Source organism: Arachis hypogaea, chromosome 6 (genome assembly GCF_003086295.3).
Source record: "Arachis hypogaea cultivar Tifrunner chromosome 6, arahy.Tifrunner.gnm2.J5K5, whole genome shotgun sequence".
NCBI classification, from domain to species: Eukaryota; Viridiplantae; Streptophyta; class Magnoliopsida; order Fabales; family Fabaceae; genus Arachis; species Arachis hypogaea.
The window spans coordinates 51,243,971-51,252,295 of record NC_092041.1 but is presented as its reverse complement, the minus strand read 5'-3'; the positions used below and the strand labels follow the sequence as shown (position 1 = coordinate 51,252,295).

Here is an 8,325-nt window from a genome sequence, read left to right as displayed (position 1 = left end):
AAAATTTTTATGTTTTGGGTCATATTTGTGTTTTTCTCTCTCATCATTAAAAATTCAAAAATAAAAAATGTATATCTTTTCCTTAATTTTCTCATAATTTTCGAAAAATTGAGTTGACTTAGTCAAAATTTTTTAAAATTAGTTGTTTCTTATAAGTCAAGTCAAATTTTCAATTTTAAAAATCTTATCTTTTTAAAACTTTTTCAAAAATTAAATCTTTTTCATTTTTCTTATTAATTTTTGAAAATTCTTTAAAATATTTTTCAAAAATCTTTTTCTTGATTTTATCTTTATTTTCAAAAAATATGCTAACAATTAATATGATTGATTAAAAAATTTGAAGTTTGTTACTTTCTTGTTAAGAAAGGTTTAATCTTTAAATTTTAGAATCTTATCTTTTTAGTTTCTTGTTAGTTATGTAATTAATTTTAATTTTAAAAATTAAATCTTTTCTAACCATATCTTTGTAATCATATCTTTTATATCATATCTTTTTCAAAAATTTGATTTTAAAATATCTTTTCTAACTTCTTCTCATCTTATCTTTTCAAATTTGATTTTCAATTCTTTTTCAACTAACTATTTGACTTTTTGTTTGTTTCTTATCTTTTTCAAAACCACCTAACTATTTTTCCCTCTCTACTTTTTGAAAATATCTCATCCCTTTTTCAAAAAAAATTCTTTTTAATTAACTAATTGTTTTAAATTTTAATTTTAATTCTATCTCATCTTTAATTTTCGAAAATCACTAACTCATTTTCAAAATTAATTTTCGAATTCTCTCTCTCATCTTCTTCTATTTATTTATTTAATCACTAACACTTCTCTTCATCTCTCTTTATCTCCAATCACTTCCTTTATCCTTACCCTTGTGTTTGTATTATTCCTTCTTCTTAATCCTTATCCTCTTTCTTCTTCCACTAATAATAAGGATCCTCTTTACTGTGACATAGAGGACTCCTCTTCCTTTTCTTTTTCTATTCTCTTTCATATGAGCAGAAACAAGGAAAAAAACACTCTTGTTGAAGCTGATCCTGAACCTGAAAGGACTCTGAAGAGGAAACTAAGAGAAGCTAAATTACAACAATTCAGAGGCAACCTTTCTGAAATTTTCAAACAAGAGAAGGAGATGGCAGCCGAACCCAACAACAATAATGCAAGGAGTATGGTTGGTGATTTTACTAAACCCACGTCCAAGTTTGATGGAAGAAGCATCTCAATTCCTGCCATTGGAGCAAACAATTTTGAGCTGAAACCTCAATTAGTTGCTTTAATGCAACAGAACTGCAAGTTTTATGGACTTCCTTCTGAAGATCCTTACCAGTTTTTAACTGAGTCCTTGCAGATTTGTGAGACTGTTAAGACAAATGGAGTAGATCTTGAAGTCTACAGGCTCATGCTTTTCCCTTTTGCTGTAAGAGACAGAGCTAGAACATGGTTGGACTCACAACCTAAAGATAGCGTGGACTCCTGGGATTAGCTGGTCATGACCTTCTTGGATAAATTCTTTCTTCCTCAAAAGCTGAGCAAGCTTAGAGTGGATGTTCAGACCTTCAAGCAGAAAGATGGTGAATCCCTCTATGAAGCTTGGGAAAGATACAAGCAGATGACCAAAAAGTGTCCTTTTGACATGTTTTCAGAATGGACCATATTAGATATATTCTATTATGGTCTATCTGAGTTTTCCAAAATGTCATTGGACCATTCTGTAGGTGGATCCATTTACCTAAAGAAAAAGCCTGTAGAAGCTCAAGAACTTATTGACATGGTTGCAAATAACCAATTCATGTACACTTCTGAGAGGAATTCCGTGAATAATGGGACGCCTCAGAGGAAGGGAGTTTTTGAAATTGATGCTCTGAATGCCATATTGGCTCATAACAAAGTGTTGACTCAGCAAGTCAACATGATTTCTCAAAGTCTGAATGGATGGCAAAATGCATCCAACAGTATTAAAGAGGCATCTTCTGAAGAAGAAGCTTATGATCATGAGAACCCTACAATGGCAGAGGTAAATTACATGGGTGAACCTTATGGAAACACCTATACTTTATCATGGAGAAATCATCCAAATTTCTCATGGAAGGATCAACAAAAGCCTCAACAAGGCTTTTATAATGGTGGAAGAAATAGGCTCAGCAATATCAAGCCTTATCCATCATCTTCTCAGCAACAGACAGAGAATAATGAACAGAATACCTCTAATTTAGCAAATATAGTCTCTGATCTGTCTAAGGCCACTTTAAGTTTCATGAGTGAAATAAGGTCCTCCATCAGAAATTTGGAGGCATAAGTGGGCCAGCTGAGTAAGAAAGTAACTGAAACTCCTCCTAGTACTCTCCCAAGCAATACAGAAAAGAATCCAAAGAGAGGGTGCAAGGCCATTGATATAGTCAATATGGCCGAATGCAGAGAGGGAGGAAAGGACAAAAATCCTAGTGAGGAAGACCTCCTGGGACGTCCTCTGAGCAAGAAGGAGTCCCCTATTGATGAGCTAAAGGAATCTGAGGCTCATATAGAGACCATAGAGATTCCATTAAACCTCCTTCTACCATTCATGAGCTCTGAAGACTATTCTTCCTCTGAAGAGGATGAAGATGTAACTGGAGAGCAAGTTGCTCAATATTTAGGAGCTATCATGAAGCTGAATGCCAAGTTGTTTGGTAGTGAGACTTGGGAAGGTGAACCTCCCTTGCTCATTAGTGAACTAGATACATGGGTTTAGCAAACATTACCTCAAAAGAGACAAGATCCTGGCAAATTCTTAATACCCTGTACCATAGGCACCATGACCTTTAACAAAGCTCTATGTGACCTGGGGTCAAGCATAAATCTTATGCCACTCTCTGTAATGGAGAAACTAGGGATCATTGAGGTACAACCTACCATATTCTCATTACAAATGGCAGACAAGTCAGTAAAACAAGCTTATGGATTGGTAGAAGACGTGTTAGCGAAGGTTGAAGGCCTTTACATCCCTGCTGATTTCATAATCTTAGACACTAGGAAGGAGGAGGATGAATGCGTTATCCTTGGAAGACCTTTCCTAGCCACAGCAGGAGCTGTGATTGATGTTGACAGAGGAGAGTTAGTCCTTCAATTGAATGGGGACTACCTTGTGTTTAAGACCCAAGGGTGTTCTTCTGTAAACATGGAAAAGAGGCACAGTAAGCTTCTCTCAATACAGAGTCAAACAAAGCCGCCACAATCAAACTCTAAGTTTGGTGTTGGGAGGCCACAACCAAACTCTAAGTTTGGTGTTGAGAAGCCCCCACATTCAAACTCTAAGTTTGGTGTTGGGAGGCTGGTGCACGAAATTGTCATCATCAATGGCGCCATCAACATGATACGCACAATTGCAATCCCAACTCTTTATCACAACTTCGCACAACTAACCAGCAAGTGTACTGGGTCGTCCAAGTAATAAACCTTACGCGAGTAAGGGTCGATCCCACGGAGATTGTTGGTATGAAGCAAGCTATGGTCACCTTGTAAATCTTAGTCAGGCAAACTCAAATGGTTATGGATGATGTATGAATAAAATATAAAGATAAAGATAGAGATACTTATGTAATTCATTGGTGAGAATTTCAAATAAGCGTATGGAGATGCTTTGTCCCTTCCGTCTCTCTGCTTCCCTACTGTCTTCATCCAATCCTTCTTACTCCTTTCCATGGCAAGCTGTATGTAGGGTTTCACCATTGTCAGTGGCTACCTCCCATCCTCTCAGTGAAAATGTTCAACGCACCCTGTCACGGCACGGCTATTCAGCTGTCGGTTCTCGATCATGTCGGAATAGAATCCAGTGATTCTTTTGTGTTTGTCACTAACGCCCCACAATCGCGAGTTTGAAGCTCGTCACAGTCATTCAATCATTGAATCCTACTTAGAATACCACAGACAAGGTTTTGACCTTCCGGATTCTATGAATGCCGCCATCAATTCTAGCTTATACCACGAAGATTCCGATTAAGGGATCCAAGAGATAAACATTCAAGCCTTGTTTGCTTGTAGAACAGAAGTGGTTGTCAGGCACTCATTCATAAGTGAGAATGATGATGAGTGTCACATAATCATCACATTCATCATGTTCTTGGGTGCAAATGAATATCTTAGAACAAGAACAAGCTGAATTGAATAGAAGAACAATAGTAATTGCATTAATACTCGAGGTACAACAAAGCTCCACGCCTTAATCTATGGTGTGTAGAAACTCCACCATTGAAAATACATAAGAACAAAAGTGATCATTGGCTTCGGCCCCAGAGAGGGAACCAGAAGAACCAAGATCTTATCTAAGATCTAAAGTGATCAAAAGATGATAATACAATAGTAAAAGGTCCTATTTGTAGAGAACTAGTAGCCTAGGGTTGACAGAAATGAGTAAATTATATAAAAATCCACTTCCGGGCCCACTTGGTGTGTGCTTGGGCTGAGCATTGAAGCATTTTCGTGTAGAGACTTCTCTTGGAGTTAAACGCCAGCTTTTGTGCCAGTTTGGGCGTTTAACTCCCATTCTTGTGCCAGTTCCGGCGTTTAACGCCGGGCAGTTTTGAGCTGATTTGGAACGCCAGTTTGGGCCATCAAATCTCGGGTAAAGTGTAGACTATTATATATTTCTGGAAAGCCCAGGATGTCTAATTTCCAACGCCGTTAAGAGCGCGCCAATTGGGCTTCTGTAGCTCCAGAAAATCCACTTCGAGTGCAGGGAGGTCAGAATCCAACAGCATCTGCAGTCCTTTTAAGCCTCTGAATCAGATTTTTGCTCAGGTCCCTCAATTTCAGCCAGAAAATACCTGAAATCAAACTACTAGTAAAGTCCAGAAGAGTGAATTTTAACTAAAAACTAATAAAAATATACTAAAACCTAACTAAAACATACTAAAAACATACTAAAAACAATGCCAAAAAGCGTATAAATTATCCGCTCATCAGAGGCCCTCATCATGCTCTAAACATCTGTGAGGCTCCATGAGAGCCATTGTCAAGCTAGTGACATTAAAGAAGCGCTTGTTGGGATGCAACCCAATTTTTATTTATTTAATTTTATTTTATTTTCATTGTTCCTTTATGTTTTATTAGGTTCATGATCATGTGGAGTCACAAAAAAAATATTAAAATTAAAAATAGAATCAAAAATAGCAGAAGAAAAATCACACCCTGGAGGAAGGACTTACTGGCGTTTAAACACTAGTAATGAGCATCTGGCCGGCGTTCAACGCCAGAACAGAGCATGGATCTGGCGTTGAACGCTAGAAACAAGCAACATCCCGACGTTCAAACGTCAAGAATGCACCCTGGGGAGAGCTGGCGTTGAACGCTAGAAACAAGCATCGAACTAGTGTTCAACGCCAGAAACATGCTGCACATGGGTGTTGAACGCCCAGAACATGCATCACTTTGGCGTTTAAACGCCAAAATTGCATGGAAAGGCATTTTACATGCCTAATTGGTGCAGGGATGTAAATCCTTGACACCTCAAGATCTGTGGACCCCACAGGATCATCGCATGATCTGTGAACCGCACAGGATCCCCACCTACCATATTCTCACCTTACCTCCTAATAATCCTATAACACACTTTCCCAAAAACCCTTCACCAATCACCTCAATCTCTCTTCCCAATTAGCCCCTTCACCACTCACATCCGTCCACTCTTCCCCATAAACCCCACCTACCTTCAAAATTCAAATTTCTTTCCCACCCAAACCCACCCTAAATGGCCGAACCTACTCCCTCTCCCCTCACTATATAAACCCCTCCATTCTTCTTCATTTTCACACAACACAATACTCTCTTCTCCTTCTTGGCCGAATACACCTCTCCCCCTCTCCTCCATATTTTCTTCTTCTTTTTCTCTTCTTTCATATCTTGCTCGAGGACGAGCAATATTTTAAGTTTGGTGTGGTAAAAGCATAGCTTTTTTGTTTTTCCATAAGCATTGATGGCACCTAAGGCTGGAGAAATCTCTAGAAAAGGGAAAGGGAAGACAAAAGCTTCCACCTCCGAGTCATGGGAGATGGAAAGATTCATCTCCAAAGCCCATCAAGACCACTTCTATGATGTTGTGGCCAAGAAGAAGGTGATCCCTAAGGTCCCTTTCATGCTCAAGAAAAATGAGTATCCGGAAATCCGACATGAGATCCAAAGAAGAGATTGGGAAGTTCTAACCAAACCCATCCAACAAGTTGGAATCTTAATGGTTCAAGAGTTCTATGCCAATGCATGGATCACTAGGAACCATGATCAAAGTAAGAACCCGAACCCAAAGAATTATCTTACAATGGTTCGGGGGAAATACTTAGATTTTAGTCTGGAAAGTGTGAGGTTGGCGTTCAACTTGCCCATGATGCAAGGAGATGCACGCCCCTACACTAGAAGGGCCAACTTTAATCAAAGGTTGGACCAATTCCTTATGGACATATGTGTGGAAGGAGCTCAATGGAAAAGAGATTCCAAAGGCAAGCCAGTTCAACTAAGAAGACTGGACCTCAAGCCTGTGGCTAGAGGATGGTTGGAGTTCATCCAACACTCCCTCATCCCCACTAGCAACCGATCTGAAGTTACTGTGGATCAGGCCAACATGATTCATAGCGTCATGAATGGAGAGGAAGTATAAGTTCATGAAGTCATCTCCCATGAATTCTACAAAATAGCCGATAAGTCCTCTACTTTGGCAAGGCTAGCTTTTCCTCATCTTATTTGCCATCTATGTTACTCAGCTGGAGTTATCATAGAAGGAGACATCCTCATTGAGGAGGACAAGCCCATCACTAAGAAAATGATAGAGCAAACAAGAGATCCCACTCATGGAACCCAAGAGACGCATGAGGAAGCTCACCACCAAGAAATCCCGAAGATGCCTCAAGGGATGCACTTTCCTCCCAACAACTATTGGAAACAATTCAACACTTCTTTAGAAGATTTGAGTTACAATGTGGATCAATTAAGGGTGGAACATCAAGAGCACTCTATCATTCTCCACGAAATTAGAGAAGATCAAAGAGCAATGAAGGAGGAGCAACAAAGGCAAGGAAGGGACATAGAAGAGCTTAAGGACATCATTGGTCCTTAAAGAAGAAGACACCACTAAGGTGGATTCATTCCCTGTTCTTATTTTTTTTGTTTTTCATTTTTATTTATGTTTTGTGTCTCTACTTCATGATCATTAGTATGTAGTAACTATGCCTTAAAGCTATGAATAAATTCCATAAATCCTTCATCTCTCTTAAATGAAAAATGTTTTTAATTCAAAAGAACAAGAAGCACATGAATTTCGAAATTATCCTTGAATTTAGTTTAAATATATTGATGTGGTGACAATACTTTTTGTTTTCTGAATGAATGCTTAAACAGTGCATATTTTTTATCTTGTTGTTTATGAATGTTAAAATTGTTGGCTCTTGAAAGAATGATGAAAAAGAGAAATGTTATTGATAATCTGAAAAATCATAAAATTGATTCTTGAAGCAAGAAAAAGTAGTGAATAGCAAAAGCTTGCGAAAAAAAAGTGGCGAAAAACAAATAGAAAGAAAAAGAAAAAAGCAAGCAGAAAAAGCCAATAGCCCTTAAAACCAAAAGGCAAGGGTAAAAAGGATCCAAGGCTTTGAGCATCAATGGATAGGAGGGCCCAAGGAAATAAAATCTAGGCCTAAGCGGCTAAATCAAGCTGTCCCTAACCATGAGCTTGTGGCATGCAGGTCCAAGTGAAAAGTTTGAGACTGAGTGGTTAAAGTCGTGATCCAAAGCAAAAAGAGTGTGCTTAAGAGCTCTGGACACCTCTAACTGGGGACTTTAGCAAAGCTGAGTCACAATCTGAAAAAGTTCACCCAGTTATGTGTCTGTGGCATTTATGTATCCGGTGGTAATACTGGAAAACAAAATGCTTAGGGCCACGGCCAAGACTCATAAAAGTAGCTGTGTTCAAGAATCAACAAACTTAACTAGGAGAATCAATAACACTATCTGAAATTCTAAGTTCCTATAGAAGCCAATCATTCTAAACTTCAAAGGAAAAAGTGAGAAGCCAAAACTGTTTAGAAGCAAAAAGCTACAAGTCCCGCTCATCTAATTAGAATTAATATTCATTGATATTTTGGGATTTATAGTATATTCTCTTCTTTTTATCCTAATTGATCTTCAGTTGCTTGGGGACAAGCAACAATTTAAGTTTGGTGTTGTGATGAGCGGATAATTTATACGCTTTTTGGCATTGTTTTTAGGTAGTTTTTAGTATGATCTAGTTACTTTTAGGGATGTTTTCTTTAGTTTTTATGCTAAATTCACATTTCTGGACTTTACTATGAGTTTGTGTATTTTTCTGTG

At 38.1% G+C, this 8,325-nt stretch overlaps 1 non-coding gene across 1 annotated transcript; it reads right to left on the bottom strand.

Moving 5' to 3' along the window:
- Positions 1 to 1,528: 1,528 nt before the first annotated feature.
- On the bottom strand, positions 1,529 to 1,632 carry LOC112700077 (small nucleolar RNA R71). Its single transcript, XR_003152999.1, has one exon. It is a non-coding gene; the product is annotated as a small nucleolar RNA R71 (small nucleolar RNA).
- Positions 1,633 to 8,325: the final 6,693 nt, after the last annotated feature.